This window comes from Saccopteryx bilineata, chromosome 10 (assembly GCF_036850765.1).
Source record: "Saccopteryx bilineata isolate mSacBil1 chromosome 10, mSacBil1_pri_phased_curated, whole genome shotgun sequence".
Taxonomy (NCBI): Eukaryota; Metazoa; Chordata; class Mammalia; order Chiroptera; family Emballonuridae; genus Saccopteryx; species Saccopteryx bilineata.
Genome location: NC_089499.1, coordinates 48163008 through 48182434, shown reverse-complemented (window position 1 = coordinate 48182434; position 19427 = coordinate 48163008). Strand labels below are relative to the sequence as shown.

Sequence of the window (19427 nt, the reverse complement as noted above, 5' to 3'; positions counted from 1 at the left end):
TACCAAAATAATCTAAGGCAGTGGTTCTCAAAGTGTGATTCTTGGACCAATGTTATCAAGATCATCTGAAAACTTTATAGAAATATGCCCTGGCAGGGTTGCTTGTTGGTTAGAGCTTTGTACTGAAGCACAGAGCTTGCTGGTTTGATCCCCGGTCAGGGCACCTACAGGAACAGATCTATGTTCCTCTCTCTCTCTCTTTCTTCTTCCCTTTCCTACTCTCTCTCTCCCTCCCTTCCTCTCTCTAAAATCAATAAATTTTGAAAAATTTAAAAATTATATAAAAAAAGAAAGAAATGAAAGATCTCAAACCCCACCCCAAACCTACTGAATCAGAAACTGTGGGGTTGTATTTTAACAAGATCTCCAGGGAATGCTGATGTATACTGTTTTGAAACTCCTCACCCAAGATGATTTCTATATCCAGTCTGATAGCTTGGTGCCTACTGGCTAGTGCACTGTCTGAATTATTTTTAGTAGGCCTTATCCTTGCCTATAGTGAAGTTTTTTGCCATATTCTTCCCAGTGGTAGAATCTCTTGGGATCATCCTGTAAAATTACCTTTATTGGTTTAACAAATTTTTTAAAGATTTTAATTTCTTTTTAGAGAGAGAGGAGAGAGAGAAAAAGGAGGAGAGCAAGAAGCATCAACTCCCATATGTGCCTTGACCAGGCAAGCCCAGGGGTTTTGAACGAGCAACCTCAGCGTTCCAGATTGACGCTTTATCCACTGCGCCACCATAGGTCAGGCTGGTTTGATGTTTTATTACTTAAATGAACTCAATGTTATTGTCAATATGCTGTGTCAAGAAAAGCTAGATGGGCTCTGGCCAGTGGCTCAGTGGATAGAGCATCAGCCTGGCGTATAGACGTCCCGGATTTGATTCCTGGTCAGGGCACACAGGAAAAGTGACCATCTGCTTCTCCCTACCTCTCTCTCCCCCTTCTCTCTCTCTTCCCCTCCTGAAGCCAGTGGCTTTATTGGTTCCAGCGTGGCCCTGGGCGCTGAGGATAGCTCAGTTTGTCCAAGCATGTCAGCCTCAGGCACTTAAAAATAGCTTGGTACTTGAGCATTGTCCCCAGATGGGGTTGCTGGGTGGATCCTGGTGGGGGTGCATGCCGGAGTCTGCCTCACTATCTCCCCTCTCCTCACCTAAAAAAAAGAAAAGCTAGATTGCTCACTTCTTTGTTCAAACATCTCTGGTTCTTTTCACCTAAGAATGGTTGCTAGGATTCTGAGTCCAAATTCAAAGAATACAACTTTAAAGACTAGATTTTATAAGATTACCAAGGATGCTTTGTCCCTAGAGGATTCTTTTAAAGCCATTGAAGATAACTTAAGGCACTGTATGAATTCTTTTCTGTTATACCCAATTTTATTTCATAATTAATTTTATTTCACATATTAATTTCCCTGTACTCTTTGCTTCACCAGTGTCTATTTGGAAGGGAAAAATATATCACATCTCTGTTAACAGCCTCTTGGTTTTGTTCAGCCATACATAAAGTTTAATTTTGTTGATTTTCTTTGGGCCTGTGCTCTCTTTGATCTTTAGCATATAGTGACAAACAGAACTTTTTTTTTATTATTGTTAATGAGATGACATTAATAAATCAGGGTACATATATTCAAAGAAAACATGTCTAGGTTATCTTGTCATTAAATTATGTTGCATACCCCTCGCCCAGAGTCAGATTGTCCTCCGTCACCCTCTATCTAGTTTTCTCTGTGCCCCTCCCCCTTCCCCTAACTCTCTACCTCCTTCCCTCCTGCGTCCTCCCTTCCCCCTCCCCTGGTAACCACCACACTCTTGTCCATGTCTCTTAGTCTCGTTTTTATGTTCCATCAATGTATGGAATCATATAGTTCTTGTTTTTTTCTGATTTACTTATTTCACTCTGTATAATGTTATCAAGATCCCACCATTTTGCTGTAAATGATCTGATGTCATCATTTCTTATGGCTGAGTAGTATTCCATAGTGTATATGTGCCACATCTTCTTTATCCAGTCTTCTATTGAAGGGCTTTTTGGTTGTTTCCATGTCTTGGCCACTGTGAACAGTGCTGCAATGAACATGGGGCTACATGTGTCTTTACATATCAATGTTTCTGAGTTTTTGGGGTATATACCCAATAGAGGGATTGCTGGGTCATAAGGTAGTTCTATTTTCAGTTTTTTGAGGAACCACCATACTTTCCTCCATAATGGTTGTACTACTTTACAGTCCCACCAACAGTGGATGAGAGTTCCCTTTTCTCCGCAGCCTCTCCAACATTTGCTATTACCTGTCTTGTTGATAATAGCTAATCTAACAGGGATGAGGTGGTATCTCATTGTAGTTTTGATTTGCATTTCTCTAATAACTAATGAAGCTGAGAATCTTTTCGTATATCTGTTGGCCATTTGTATTTCTTCCTGGGAGAAGTGTCTGTTCATGTCCTCTTCCCATTTTTTTATTGGATTGTTTGTTTGTTTGTTGTTGAGTTTTATGAGTTCTTTGTAAATTTTGGATATTAGGCCCTTATCTGAGCTGTTGTTTGAAAATAACATTTCCCATTTAGTTGGCTGTCTGTTTATTTTGATATCAGTTTCTCTTGCTGAGCAAAACCTTTTTATTCTCATGTAGTCCCATTCATTTATCTTTGCCTTCACTTTTCTTGCCATTGGAGTCAAGTTCATAAAATGTTCTTTAAAACGCAGGTCCATGAGTTTAGTACCTATGTCTTCTTCTATATACTTTATTGTTTCAGGTCTTATATTTAGGTCTTTGATCCATTTTGAATTAATTTTAGTACACGAGAACAAGCTGTAGTCGAGTTTCATTCTTTTGCATGTGGCTTTCCAGTTTTCCCAACACCATTTGTTGAAGAGGCTTTCTTTTCTCCATTGTGTGTTGTTGGCCCCTTTATCAAAGATTATTTGACCATATATATGTGGTTTTATTTCTGGGCTTTCTATTATGTTTCATTGGTCTGAGTATCTATTTTCTGCCAATACCATGCTGTTTTGATTATCGTGGCCCTATAATATAGTTTAAAGTCAGGTATTGTAATGCCCCCAGCTTCATTCTTTTTCCTTAGGATTGCTTTGGCTATTCGGGGGTTTTTATACTTCCATATAAATCTGATGATTTTTTGTTCCATTTCTTTAAAAAATGTCATAGGAATTTTGATGGGAATTGCATTAAATTTATATATTGCTTTGAGTAATATGGCCATTTTAATTATATTTATTCTTCCTATCCAAGAACAAGGAATATTTTTCCATTTCATTGTGTCTTTTTCTATTTCTCTTAACAATGCCTTGTAGTTTTCGTTATATAGGTCCTTTACATTCTTTGTTATGTTTATTCCTAGGTATTTTTTGTTGTTGTTGCAGTCGTGAAGGGGATTATTTTTTTGAGTTCGTTTTCTAATATTTCATTGTTGGCATATAGAAAGGCTATCGACTTTTGTATGTTAATTTTGTATCCTGTGACCTTACTGTATTGGTTTATTGTTTCTAGTAATCTTTTTGTGGAGTCCTTTGGGTTTTCGATGTATAGGATCATATCATCTGCAAAAAGTGATACCTTTACTTCTTCTTTTCCGATATGGATGCCTTTTATTTCTTTGTCTTGTCTGATTGCTCTGGCCAGAACTTCTAGCACCACGTTAAATAAGAGTGGAGAGAGTGGACAACCCTGTCTTGTTCCTGATTTAAGGGGAAAGTCCTCAGTTTTATGCCATTTAATATGATGTTGGCTGATGGTTTATCATATATGGCCTTTATCATGTTGAGATATTTTCCTTCTATACCATTTTGTTGAGAGTCTTAAACATAAAATTGTGTTGTATTTTATCAAAAGCCTTTTCTGCATCTATTGATAAGATCATGTGGTTTTTGTTCTTTGTTTTGTTGATATGGTGTATTACGTTAACCGTTTTATGTATGTTGAACCATCCTTGAGATTCTGGGATGAATCCCACTTGATCATGATGTATTATTTTTTTAATATGTTGTTGTATTCGATTTGCTAGTATTTTGTTTAATATTTTAGCATCTGTATTCATTAGAGATATTGGTCTGTAGTTTTCTTTCTTTGTACCATCCTTGCCAGGTTTCGGTATGAGGGTTATGTTGGCCTCATAAAATGTGGACAAACAGAACTTTTTAAAAACAGTTTCCAGAGTTTATTTTTTTAAAGCCACCCCATTTAAATTTTTTTAAGAAAAATATGTTTGTATTATTTTTTTCTAACATTATTTTATGAAAGAATTTGCTTTATTGTTAGGAATTTGAAATTTTTGAACATTTTTGTTAAAAAATTTCTTTCAACTACAGTTGACATTCAATATTTTATATTATTTTCAGGGTTTTTTTTCTAAAATTAAATAATTTTATTAAAGAGTTATTTGATTTTCCACCTCTTGACAGAATGCTGAACTTGTAATCATAGAGAGCTGATGCAGAAGCATGTGAAGGTGAATTTCAATCATAAGTGGTCATTATGAGACCTTGATATAATTTGTGATAATAATTTAAAAATAAAAAGAGATTTAAAATAGCAAGTGAGTAGAGATTTCCTCAAATCTAGTCAGACCTCTGAATGAACACTGTGAAAAATATATCTGTGTATCTCTATAATATATATATACACACACATGCACACACATGTATAACACACAGAGAAATAGCCTTTGAATTAATTTTTTCTTTTTTTTGTTGCATCGTTTTAGAAATGCCAAAGGGAAAATTAAGTGGTTTTACCTTTGACTCAGATTACAGTTTATATTTTTCTTGTCATTTTATTTGGGACTTCTTTTTAACAACTTGTATCAGCCTGATGACTTTAAAATAAACTTTAAATGAAAACAAGTTCTAAAAGCTTTTTAGAAATTTCATATCAACGATACTAATTATTTTTCTCTTGTTTCTGCCTTCCCCATTTCTGATTATTTAATCCTTAATATAGCTCAAGGCAAATCCAAACTAACAAAATTCAGTTTATAGCTCATAGAATTTGTTTGTGGGTAACACAAACTTGGGATGATGATGCCTAAAAGAGCAAACTGAGAGCCTTTTTAATGAAGATTTATTTATTCAATAAATATTTATTGAGCTCCTACCCTGTGCCAAAAGTTGTTTTAGAAAAGGAGAATAAAATAATGAAGAAGATAGAGAAATTCCATCTCTCCTGGAGTTTACAATTATTGTTATCTAGAGTTAACGTGAACGTTAGTGGGAAAGATGATGACTTAGAGGAGTCACTATCTTTTATGTACAAGTTTTGTATACAGCGTGGCCTGTGCCTTGTGTCTAGGTAGCATTGCTAGGTTAAGATGGAGCTGGCTGGCTATCTTTGAATTAGGTGTACTAGAGAGGAAAACTTGTGTCCTTGAATATTTTTCCTAGGTCTCTTATTGTTATTTATTATTTTAGGTTCTATGTATGTATTATTTATTGTATAACATATAATTTATTTATTACATTACTTTATTTCTATCTTTGTAATCAAATTATTAACAAACGAGATAGGAACACATTCTATGTTAATGAAGTATTACTGTTCTTGAAAATTCGGATAACAAGATGATTATTCACTTTACAGAGGATTATTTATTTTGTAATGCTCTACAATAGATGTATTTAAGAGATGAACTATCCAAGTCAATTTAGTTCATAACTTTATTTATAAAAAATTATTTGCACATAAAAAATTTCAAAACAAAGTTTACTAGGACTATTCCATTAAAATATTTTTTAAACCCCTTTAGCCATGGGAAATAGCTACTTTCCTTTAAACGCCTACTAAGAACTTCTCCATATTTGGAATATAGTATTTTGAAGAGCAAGATCTTATTTCAAATGACCCTCCTTTGATGAAATTAATTTTATAGCTATTTTCAACTTCTATTTTAGAGTCAAATTATCTACAATTTTAGTTCTATTTTTAAATTGACAGAAAATATCTTATTGACCAGAAACTTGTGGGGGAAAAAAGATAAATAAAATAAATGTCAAAGGAATTTATGCAAAGTTAGATGGAGTTGATTTTCATATGTAGAGTGGCATGGAATATTAGAATGCAACTCAGTGCAGATGTAACCAAAACTTTCAACTTTTGTAGAATTGACCATAGTTTATTCTATTCCCAAACCCCATATCCATTTATTGAATGACCACTCATTTCTCAGCACTAGATATCCTTATATGGGAAACAGTATCTGCCCACCTGGAAATGTGGCCTTACAGATAGTGAGATAGGTGTTTTTCAGTCTTGAGACTACACAACATTGGGTAGGTGAAATAGCATCCACTGCACAGGCAGTTAACCACAGCTCCATAAAAGGTGAGAAAATAACTGATTGAATGCAGCATGTTGACATAGTTGTGTTGTTATGTTGTGTGTTGTTAAGGCCATTCACATGATTTATGCTGTGTATTCCACTTTGACTTCTGAATGCTCTTTGATCCTAACAAAGCACAATACCTACGTACAATTAATTTGTTTTAATTATGCACATTAAGTTTTTAAATGTCAGATTGATTTTCTTTGTCATACCAATGTGTGTGAAATATTTACCCTGACCACCAGCTTTTGAATTCAGGAAATGCAAACTAATTTTTATCTTAACTGAAGTAAAACAGAAGGCAGATCTACTCTGAAATGAAATCTAATGTGGATATTACACATTTTATTTGGGATCATGGCTTATAATTTTTATGTACAAGTTTTGTATACCAGGCAAAATTGTTAATTCCTAACAGGAATGAATGTTGTACATGCACTGCATACCTTTCCTAATTCACAATGTGTACCACAGGGGACTGGGTGCATTTTAAGTACTTTTAAACTTGATTTGATTTTGAGAACAAATTTTGCTGTTTCAATATCACTTGTAAGAGATTCTCAGTGCTACTGTTCTCTACATTTTTAGGGAATTCCCTAAATTACTCTTTAAAATGTTAATTTCTATTTTATGTAACATTTTTATCATACATAATGATATGAAATTATACCAGAAGACATTTCCATTTTGCTATTCTAAAGTGGCAAAATGGGATATGGAAAGGTAAAATATACTAATTATAGACTTCAGTATTCTGTGTTAGACCTTTCAGTTGTTCTGGTCAGAAGAACAGGTTTTAAATGACCTAAGGGCCAGAGCACTGTTTTACGTTCTTGTTTGGAGGCTTCCAATGAATGGCAACTGTAACAAATCCTGTTTAGTATTACTGCTGGAGAAAAGTTTACAGTAACGTACAATATGAAATGTTATTTAGACATATTACTCATGCATCAAATAAAACTAGTTCCCTTTCAAACATTTTTTTGAGTGTTAAATAAAACAATCAAGTTTTGGCTTATTATCAATAATTTGCTTATAATATATAAAAAAGTAATTAATTGGCTAGTTCATATATGAATCACAAGTATTATCATAATTGTTTAACAGTCTCCTTATACAAGGTAGATATGGGTTTATGAGCAACTTCAAATTAAAATACCAAAGAAACTAATTTACATATAAAAGCAAAGCAAAGAAACAAACCTTGATTTTTTAATATGACCTTGTGACATCTCTGCACACCCACTTTAGGCAGGCCTTCATCTGTGAATTTAGAACTAAGGTAGGAGTCTATTAACAAAAGATCAATGCAGCCTGACCTGTGGTGTTGCAGTGGATAAAGCGTTGACCTGTGAATGCTGAGGTTGCCGGTTCAAAACCCTGGGCTTGCCTGGTCAAGGCACATATGGGAGTTGAAGCTTCCTGCTCCTCCCCCCTTCTCTCTCTCTCTCTCTCTCCTCTAAAAAAATGAATAAATAAATAAAAATAATTAAAAAAAAAAAAAGATCAATGCAGGGAATTTGCACCTTCTCCACCCTTGAGCACCTTGCCATTATCCTCCTGCAGCCACACCTGTTCCTATCCTGCTAGGGTAGTGATTTTCAACCAGTGTGCCATGGCACACTAGTATGCCACAAGAATTTTTAAAACATGCAATACCTGACTATTTAGTCAGGAGCACTGACCTCTTCTCTCTTAGATAGTCAAGTTAAAAAATGACAACAGGAATACTACTCAGCCATAAGAAATGATGACATCGGATCATTTACAGCAAAATGGTGGGATCTTGATAACATTATAAGGAGTGAAATAAGTAAATCAGAAAAAAACAAGAACTACATGATTCCATACATTGGTGGAACATAAAAATGAGACTAAGAGACATGGACAAGAGTGTGGTGGTTACCAAGGGTGGGGGGGGAGGGAGGACATGAGAGGGAGGGAGGGAGAGAGTTAGGGGGAGGGGGAGGGGCACAGAGAACTAGATAGAGGGTGACGGAGGACAATCTGACTTTGGGCGAGGGGTTTGCAAAATAATTTGATGACAAAATAACCTAGACATGTTTTCTTTGAATATATGTACCCTGATTTATTAATGTCATCCCATTACCATTAATAAAAATTTATTAAAAAAAAATGACAACAGCCAACACAGCAAAAGCCGTCTAGTATGAATGCTTTGTCTTGAACCATAAATATTTAGGTCATATAATAGAGTCTTATTTTATTGGTCATGTTGCATAATAAGGTTGTGTCTGATTGGTTATTCTTGGTACCAGAAAGCCTTATATACAAGTATGGGCACTTGATTTTTTAAAAAGTCACTTTGGAGCAAAAAAGGGTAGGTAATAACTTTTTTTTTTGGTAAATCAATCAAATAATACTTTTTTTTTGTCATGTCAGCAAAAAATAAATTTTTTGGTGTGCTGCAGAATTTTAGTACAGTGGTACCTTGAGATATGAACAGACCAACTTACGAGTTTTTTAAGATAGGAACTACAACTCGGTTTGTATTTTTGTTCGAGATCTGAGCAAAATTCCAAGATACGAAGTCGGGATTCAGGATTTGGGAAGCTGCCGCTAGTTGGCGAATTGGCGCATGGGTCCAGTATCGGCGGTTTGATATAGGAGTTGACTGACTTACGAACTCAGTTACAGAACAAATTAAATTTGTATCTCGGCCCTGGCCGGTTGGCTCAGCGGTAGAGCGTCGGCCTGGCGTGTGGGGGACCTGGGTTCAATTCCCGACCAGGGCACATAGGAGAAGCACCCATTTGCTTCTCCACCCCCCCTCCCTTCCTCTCTGTCTCTCTCTTCCCCTCCTGCAGCCAAGGCTCCATTGGAGCAAAGATGGCCCGGGCACTGGGGATGGCTCCTTGGCCTCTGCCCCAGGCGCTAGAGTGGCTCTGGTCTCAGCAGAGCGACGCCCCAGAGGGGCAGAGCATCGCCCCCTGGTGGGCGTGCCGGGTGGATCCCGGTCGGGCACATGCGGGAGTCTGTCTGACTGTCTCTCCCCGTTTCCAGCTTCAGATTCTTATTTAAAAAAAAAAAAAATTTCGTATCTCAAGGTACCACTGTAATTAGTTTATGTGTGCCACAAGATGAAAAAGGTTGAAATCACTATCTAGGACAAAGCACAATACCAAGAGAGAGAAGCAAAGTGGTAGACAGGATAGAGCAAGAAAGAAGGAAGGATAGAAAACTGGAAGGACTTTGAAGCTCTCATTGATGATCCAGACTTCACTTCCCTTAACTTACTCTTCATTCATATATGGCCACACACTGTAAATTGCACACATGTCAAGTAGATTCTAGGCACAAAGGGAGACACCAAAGCTCCTAGAACTAGGAGTTTGTAGTCTACATGAATCAAAAAGAGGTAAAGTTAATTGTTGTAATGTAATCAACAGTTCAACGTAGTACTGTATATGATTAAGGACTAAAATAAGTAAGGCAGAAAACAAATGCTACAAAAACTTAGAGAATGGCAAGATCAGTGAGGCATGGAGGGTATACCCAGGAAAAACCTTGCAGAGAAGGGGAGCAGCTGAACTCGATTTCAAAAGTTCAGAGATTGACAGAGCAACCTCTTAAAAAAAAAACCCACTAAAAAATATCCAGAAAAAGAAACAAAGGAGGGAATCAAGGTAAGATTCTATTAATATGAAGTATCCAGAAAAGGTAAATCCAAAGAGATAGAAATCATATTAGTGGTTGCAGGGCTGGGGAAGGGGGAGGAGGACTGACTGCTTAACGGGCACAGGATTTCCTTTTGAGGTGATTACAATGTTTTGGAACTAGATAGAGGTGGTGTTGAACAGCTTTAAGAATATACTAAATGCCACTGACTTGTATGCTTAAAAATAGTCAATTTTATGTTCTGTGAATTTTACCTCAAAAAAGAAAAAATTCAGGGCTTGAGATAGCTGAAGAGGAGGGGAAAAGACTATCCAGTGTGAGAAAACAAAGCCTGGACTAATGAATAAGCATGGATTTGGGGAGGGAGGGGAACTTTGCAGAGATCAACCCATTTGACGTGGAGAATACATGTGTGTGAGTTAGTGAGAAATATGAGTGGCGATGTAGATTTTAGGTAAGATGAGAAAGAGTCTGGAATGCAGACAAAGCTGTGTGGATTTTATCTTATAAGGAGTGGTGAGATTCCAGGTCTTGAGAAGAGGAGTGAGGTGATTTAGTTAGAAGATTAATCTGGCAGTAATGTACAGGGAAAGCAGTTAGGAGGCTATCGTAAAAGCCAGACATAGGGTGAGCAGGGCCAGTAGGAATGAAGAGAAAGGAAAATGTAAGACATATTCTTTTTTTTAATTTTTTTAAGAAAATTAATGAGGTGACATTGATCAATACGAGTACATAGGTTTCAGGTGAAATTTTCTATAGCATTTGAACTATTGATTGTGTTGTGTGTCCATCACCCAAAGTCAAATTATTTTCTGTCACTGTATATTTGTCCCTCTTTACTCCTCTGTCCCCTAACCCCCTCTCCCTGGTAACCATTTCACTTTTATCTATGTCCATGAGTCTCAGTTTTATATCCTACCTATTCTAAAGCAATGATTGATACTCCAACTATGGTCTATGGACTGATGCTGCTCACAAACTCTTAGTTACTGACTTGACACAAGGTAAGTACAAATTTGACAATAAGCATTTAGAAACGTTTATACTGTCAAGACATGCAAGCATATAAATTTACATTTTTGTATTATAAAAGTATCCACATGGATTGAAAAGAAAAGAATAATTTCTTGGCTGATGCCACTAGAGTCTCAGCCTACTGATTCATAGATGCATAAATACATTTCTTATAAAACTTTAAAAAATGGAAAATAATTTTTTCACCCCAGAGTTAGAGCATCACTGCCTTAAAGGATACATTGACTAGCCTGACCAGGTGGTGGCACAGTGGGTAGAGTGTTGGCCTGGGATGCTGAAGACCCAGGTTTGAAACCCCAAGATTGCCGGCTTGAGCACAGCTTACCAGGGGTCGTCAACTTGAGCGTGGGATCATAGACATGACCCCATGGTTGCTCGCTTGAACCCAAAGGTCTCTGGTTTGAAGCCCAAGGTCACTGGACTCTAGCTAAGCCAGTGACCCCACCCCCCACCCAGTCAAGGCACATATGAAAAAGCAGTCAATGAACAACTAAGGTGCCACAACAAAGAATTGATGCTTCTCATCTCTGTCGCTTTCTGTCTGTCTGTCCTTATCTCTCTCCCTCTCTCTCTCTCTCTCTCTCGCTCTCTCTCTCGCTCTCTCTCTCGCTTAAAAAAAAAGGATACATTGACTAGACTTAGTGAGTGAGTCATTAAGTGGGCAGTCATTATTTTTATGGTACCCTTACTACATATGTGCCACATATTGTGCTGGCCACCAGGACAACAGCAGTATGTAAGACAGACCAATCCCTTCCCGTGTCATAGACAGACCTTTATCAAAGTATTGCTAGATATTAAAAAAGGAGGCATATTTCAGCTCAGTGTAAAGAAAGAATTCAATAACTACAGTTGTCCAACAGTGGGAAAGTGAGTGCTTCATTAGTAGACATATTTATGCCAGAGTCTGACCATTTATAAGAAATCTTGCTTTGGTAGGAGAAACAAACTAGGTGATTCAAAAGGTCCTTCCAACTCAAAGGTGCTGTGATTCTCTATTCTATATTAGCACAGTAGAACATATTTCACAATTGATTGTATTAGAACACCAATACATACTAAGTGGCCATTTTCATCTGTACTTGAAAATACATTTTTCTAAATTTGAATGTAAATTCTATTTTAAACATTTTTACAGTTTCACAGTTCTTTTTAAAGAAGTAAATTCCTCTCCCATGTGATATTTTTCACAAGTAATGCAAATTTCTGCAGAAGTGAGTTACGTAAATCACAGTCACATTGCTGATCTTTAAAGTCATTTGTCTTGCTCTTGTGATGTAATGTCATGGTTGGTCAAGACCAGGCATGACTACCCATTTTGGGAATGTCTTTGTGATTTCATTTTGATGTCGGTGAAAGTTCAAATAACTTTTAGTATTCAACTTATTTGACTTAGTGATTGCAGGCTTCAAGCTTATTGTCAACATTTAGCAGCTACAATTATCACAGATTAATTGCACTTTGGAAGATCTGGAGAAATTAGACTCCCATAAGAGTGATAGCCTTACTGTTTTGGGAGGGAATTCTTAAATAAGGTACATTATTTTCATAAGGATTCTGAAAAAGGTATGGTATCAGGTAAAGAAAAAGGTTAGCTAAAGAGAACAATTTTTCACTTTAAGTCTAGTAGAATATTTTGTTAAAACAGCCCATTTCCATTATGTATTATTTTTAAAAAGCTTATATTTTTTATTAGAATATGTGTAAAATTTTGAATTGTGCCTAAAACAGTGCCTGGTATATAGTAGGTATTCAATAAGTAGTCACTGAATATTCATCAGTGACTGTGGGGTGATGGTGGACAAAGCCTTTCAAATAGAAAAATAGTATGAGCAGAGGCACAGAAGTAGGGGAAATGTGAGTTTAGAGAAAAGCAAAAATAGTTTCCTGAAAGTAGCATGTATGTGTAATTACCAATTACACATAACTTTTTGGCTAACTAATTTTAGCGGCTTATTAATTTCTGCACAATATTTAAAATATTAATAGCTCTGATTCTTATATTCATAGAATAGATAGGCTTAAATATCAAAAATTAACTCTGACTAATCTGGTTTCGGAGCCTCTCCTCTCCTCTCTACCTTCTTTCTTCCTTTCTTCTTCCCTCCTTCCTCCCCTACCACCCTTTATTTTGCTATACTTCTTTATTTTGTTTGTTTTTGTTTTTGTATTTTTCTGAAGCGATAAGCAGAGAGGCAGATAGACAGACTCCCACATGCGCCCCACCAGGATCCACCTGGCAAGCCCACTGGGGGACAATGCTCTGCCCATCTGGAGCATTGCTCCAGTGCAACCGCCACTATTCTAGTGCCTGAGGTGGAGGCAATGGAGCCATCCTCAGTGCCTGGACCAACTTTGCTCCAATGGAGCCTTGGCTGTGGGAGGAGAAGAGAGAGACAGAGAGGAAGGAGAGGGGAAGGAGTGGAGAAGCAGATGGGCGCTTCTCCTGTGTGCCCTGGCTGGAATCAAACCTGGGACTTCCACATGCTGGGTCGACGCTCTACCACTGAGCCAACTGGCCAGGGCCTCTAGCTCTAGTTCTTATTCTGTCCCTTTCCCACTTTTTTTTCATTCCTGGTGTTTCCCATATTCAAGTCCCTTTTTAAAAATTCTTTTTCTGTCTCTGTTTCTGTCCCTGTGATGTCTCTCTTCATTTTTGTTCTGCAATTTCTAGCATCTTTCTCTTTGGTTAGGTCTCTAAGTATAATATAGAAATGAAATAAAAATTATCTGCTAATCAAATGATGAAGGATTTTTTTTGTAGAGATATAATTGACACATAAAATTGGAACATATTTAAAGTGTTGTGGTGATTTGATATATGTATACATTGTGAAAAAATTCCCTCCATCTAGTTAATTAACACATCCATCCCCTCACATATATATCTTTTTTTGTGTGTGTGAGAACATTTAAGTTCTACTCAGCAAATTTAAGTTATACAATACAGTGTTATCAATTACAGTCATCATCTCTTACATTAGGAATTTTTTTTATTAGGAAGGCTTTTATTCTGAATTTATGCTGCTCTTTCTGAGAATCAAGAAAATTGGTTATAACTTATAAATGGATTTTTAAAAAAAATTATTAAATCACTAACCTTCAAATTAGGAGAAGGGGGATCAGTAGACCATAATTCATGAATCCTGATAAAGCATAATGGCTTATTGAAATAATTCCTACTTGTCTTTAATATCCTTAGTTTCTACCCGCCCCCCCCCCAAACAGCAGATCTGAACACAGTCCTTTAGCATCTAATTACACCTTTATATATGCAGTTACACAAGAGCTGGAATATTTGTCCATTTTGTCATTCTTTATCCCCAGTGCCTAGAACATTACTAACAAATATCAGATGCTCAACAAATAATTGTTGCTTTTTAGTTTAACTCTGCAAACACATTTTACTTGCAAATCCTAAATAGCTATCATGACTCTTTAGAGTAACATTAATCATTAGGATAACTTAGTTTATGACGGATTTATAAATATAATCATATGATTTCATATTTAGAGAATGCTTTCCTTTCATTCAGTCTACCCTTTAGTCTTAGCCAAAATGTCATTTAACTATCTTTCTAAAGTATTCTTCTTTAGTTATATCAAGCACCAAAAAAGTAATCTAGCTATTGATAGTAATAGTTAATACATATTTATTGAGCATTTATTCTGTATCAGAATCTACTTTAAGCACATTACATACATTATCTCATTTTATCCTCCTAACAACCATATAAGTATACACTATTACCTCTATTTTGCAGGTGAAAAAACAAGCACAAACAGATAAAAAAAATAAGCTGCCAAGTGATAAAACTAAGATTTGAACCCAAGCTACCTGAACCTGGTAACCTGTGTCACACTCTTTTACAAGAACGTAAACTAAGGTGCCACAACTATGAGTTGATGCTTCTCATCTCTCTCCCTGCCTTTCTGTCCCTCTCTTTCTCTCAAACAAAACAAAACAACACCTAATTTTCCAGTATTTAACTTGCCAGAAAATGAGATGTTTACATCACATCACCATTCCATACTTAACAATTAGATCTACACAAGAATAACAGTATTCAGGTATAACCATGGATTAGATCTAAACTTTTAGTTTTTCTGGTTCACTGCAATTCAGTTCATGTATCTTGTAAGTGGTGAGTAACTTGAAAGTTCTTATTTTTGTTACTTTTGACAAGATCAGTAACTACTCTATCATTTAAAACCAACCACTGTGAAGAGATTCTTTATTTGTATTCTTTTTTCTTAAATTACTCTTAAACTAAATAAAGTCATTTTATTTTGTCATCCCAGAATACAGAGGTCAATTTAATAGCAGATTTTGTATGACCATTGTAAAAAGCTAGGGAAGGCTATAATTGGTCCATTTTGAGTCTGGTCTCTAATGGAATCACTCAGCAATTTGGGGGAGAGGAAGGCAGTGGCAGAACCATGTATTTAGTTTGATGGGATAAAAATTAGTCACTTAGGAGTGTTCATATACTTTCACTTTATCCCAGTCTACCAAAGAGAATTATTTTCATTTGACAGTGTTAACACCCCTTTTCCCTACCTTTAGAAAAGTTGGTATTCCAAGGGCAGTTGCTAGATTTTTGTGATGAAGTATTAGAGAATGAGTGGAAAGGAACTGGAGAAAGTATTTAGTTGGGAGGGCTTTTGGTGAAGGATACTCTTTGGAGATTATGATGTGTGGAAAACTAAATCAAAGAGAAGGAGGAAATATGGAAGGAAAAGAGGGAAAGGAAGGGTTGCTTGTAGTTATGAATTGGATCTCCTTTAATGTATTCTGAATGACTGGAGTAGAAAACAGAATTTCTTTTAATCTTGCAGGGAACAAGGATGAGTGTTCCAATTTATGTGGTAGATTGTACTTCTTCAGAGGAAGAATTCAGTTTGGGTGATGTTGAATTTGAGGTTCCTGAAGAATCCAGAAAGGGGTGTTCAAAAGAAAGTTTGAAATAGAGATTTAGAACTCTTGAGAGAAGAGTTGTGGTTAGAGATGAAGATTTGAGAGCTACTATCAAGTAGATGTGTTGTTTATGGGTAATAGTGAGACCAAGAAGGAACTTGCAAAACATGAAATAGAAGATCTCAGAAAGAAGAGGTACCAAGAAAAGAGACAAAAATAGAAGTCCTGTGGTAGGATAAGAATTCAGAGAAACTGGTCTCTGGGAAGCTAAGGGAGGAAATGATTTTAATAGTAGAACATAGACAAAAAGTCAGGTGCTGCAGAGGCAGACAGTGGTGTGCTAGAGCCAGCTCTGACCAGCTTTATGGAAATGTATTGAAAAATCCTCAGGATTTTTGTGAGCTGATTGTTATCCACAGCCATTACTAAAAATTAAATTGCATATACTTTCAATTTAACAAGTAATATTAAAAACAAAGGTAATAAACACACCAACTACATAATTCCTAATTATTTTACCCTGTTGAGGTGTTCCTGCTGATTGTATATAAGTGGTAGAAATACCTGGACACTTTTGTGTGTTACTACTGCACAAGCTCTTCCCCACTCTGCTCGCAGTGACATCACACTGGTAACCTGAAGTCAGTTATGGTGGGAGTATTGACACCACAGATTTAAGCATACACTACAAATCAGAGTATTTTTCCCTGCAAGGAGAACCATTGTTAAACATTTACCAGTGCATAATTGGGTAAATAGAATGAAAATCAAGGAAAGTCTGAAGGCTTTAGCAAAAAGGAGATAAATTGTTGCTTTTGCTTGAGTTTCAGTAGAAAGTTCTATGACAAGTCACAGAGAATGGATTAGGAAGTGAAATAATGGAAAGTGAAGAAACATGTATAAATAAGTTTAAGAAGTAGTGAATGAAACAGTTAAGCAGATTGTTATTGTTGATACTGTTTTAAATTTAGAGTTTACAGGCTGTATACAATGTTAATGTACTTTTTCAATCTCCAAAAATGAACAACACATACAAATATACTTTATAGTAGGAACTTTTTTGTTGGAAAATCTTAAGGAATTATCTATAGAACACATTTGGGGAAATGCTACTATATTATTTCATAAGTTAAAAATAAATATTCTTGTTATTAAAGTTTCTTAGTTTTTTAAAGGAACATTGTCAAGACTGGATGTTGAATTTTGAGGGTTATTTTGCATTTTTTTAGATAATCAGATATTTTCTTTTAAATATTAGAAGTAGAGCGTCGGCCTGCCATGTAGAAGTCCTGGGTTCGATTCCCAGTCAGGGCACACAGGGGAAGTGCCCATCTGCTTCTCCACCTTTCTCTTTCTATCTCTTCCTCTCCCACAGACAAGGCTCCGTTGGAGCAAGGTTGGCCTGGGCACTGAGGATGGCTCCATGCCCTCCACCTCAGGTGCTAGAATGGCTCTGGTTGCAAAGGAGCAATGCCCCAGATGGGCAGAGCATCACCCCGTAGTGGGCATGTTGGGTGGATCCTGGTTGGGCACATGTGGGAGTCTGTCTCTCTGCCTCCCCACTTCTCAATTCAGAAAAAAAATTTTTTTTAAATATTTGACCTAGTGCTCTGATACATTATTTTAATCAGTTTTCTAATATTAAATTGGCTTTTCCTTTCTGAGATAAATCTAACTTTATTTTGGTGGTTTATTGTTTCAGTATACTGTTGAATTTGTTGGCTAGCATTTTATTTAAAAAAAAATTTTTTTTCTGTATTTTTCTGAAGCCAGAAACAGGGAGAGACAGTCAGACAGACTCCCACATGCGCCCGACCGGGATCCACCCGGCACGCCCACCAGGGGGCGACGCTCTGCCCACCAGGGGGGGATGCTCTGCCCCACCGGGGTGTCGCTCTGTTGTGACCAGAGCCACTCTAGCGCCTGGGGCAGAGGCCAAGGAGCCATCCCCAGCGCCTGGGCCATCTTTGCTCCAGTGGAGCCTCGGCTGCGGGAGGGGAAGAGAGAGACAGAGAGGAAGGAGAGGGGGAGGGGTGGAGAAGCAGATGGGCGCTTCTCCTGTGTGCCCTGGCCAGGAATCGAACCCAGGACTTCTGCACGCCAGACCGATGCTCTACCACTGAGCCAACCGGCCAGGGTTTATTTAAAATTTTAACTTAATACTAAGATGTGGTATTGATATTTTCTCTTTGTTCTTGTTAGTTTTTAATATCAATATTATATTACTTTTTAAAAATTAATTTGGTCACTGTATTTTTTTTTCTATTTAGAAACAGTTTGTATAACAAGAAAATGATCTCTTCCTTAAAAATTTGGACAAAAATTATAAAATTATCTAGGCCCAGAGCTTTCAGGGCAAGTAATTCTTTGATAAGTTTTCAGTTGGTCCATTATTAATTTCTTTTTATTTCTTGCATCAACTTTCACCATTTATACTGTTTCAGACAAAGTAATCTGAGTAAATTGCCCTTTTGCTGCATTATTATCTGCTTAGATTCTGGTGAAAATCCTTTTCAGATATAAAAATGTTAGATGAGGCCTTACCTGTGGTGGCGCAATGGATAAAGCGTCGACCTGGAAATGCTGAGGTCGCCGGTTCAAAACCCTGGGCTTGCCTGGTGAAGGCACATATGGGAGTTGATGCTTCTAGCTCCTCCCCCCTTCTCTCTCTCTGTCTCTCTCTCCTCTCTCTCCCTCTCTGTCTCTCGCCCTCTCTCTCTCCTCTCTAAAAATGAATAAATAAATAAAAACATTTAAAAAAAAGTTAGATGAGTAGTTAATAAACAGCCTTTGTCTAATGTGGGTTATGCTGAAATGTAAGGGGCGCATGCTATCTTCACAGCTGCATTCTCTGACTTACAGCATGAATAGAGGGGCTTATAATCTAATGAATATAAACCAATCTGAATTTAACTGACCAGATGGAGAACATGAAAAACTATAATCCTTGATATGTATTGCCCCCAGAATGGACCTTGTTTCTGCCCTGTATGAAAATAAATATTGTATTTTATAATATAACTTTATAGTATTTTATTTATAAAATAAGTAATATAATTTGTATTAATAGTTATATAATTAATAATGTAAATTATAATATAATTACAATTAGAACATATAATTATATATTAATATAAGAAATAAACTTTATAGTATTTATGTATAAAATAGAATATATCTGGAATATAACATATATAAATGTAATGTAAATTGATAAAGTATACAACATATATCATATAAAATATACAAATAAAATTTATGTCTGGAAACTATACCTTCTAGGGTACAATGCAATAATACTGAACGGATACAGAAAGGCGATTACAGATCTTAGTCGTGAGGGAAAGGTTATGGAATTCTGTCTGCCTCTGAAAGTCGCAGGAGCCAGCCAGTTTTCTGTTTGATTCAACTCAGGGCTACAAGCTAGGAATAGAAGTTTCCAAAAATCTTTACTTTCTTTCTTCTTTCAGTGCATCTTAATGAATTCATATGTATTTCAA

General features: G+C 36.4%; 1 protein-coding gene across 7 annotated transcripts in view; it reads left to right on the top strand.

The window, feature by feature from the left end:
• The window catches only part of PPARG (peroxisome proliferator activated receptor gamma), a 156476-nt gene that overhangs the window by 7279 nt on the left and 129770 nt on the right, over positions 1 to 19427 (top strand). The window contains exon 1 of one of the 7 annotated variants that reach the window (XM_066245130.1): positions 723 to 744. The exons of the other annotated variants lie outside the window; for them this stretch is intronic. The gene's annotated coding sequence lies outside the window, so the exon portion shown is untranslated. Of the gene's footprint in view, positions 1 to 722; positions 745 to 19427 lie in introns of those variants that run through there. 7 annotated transcript variants of the gene reach the window in all.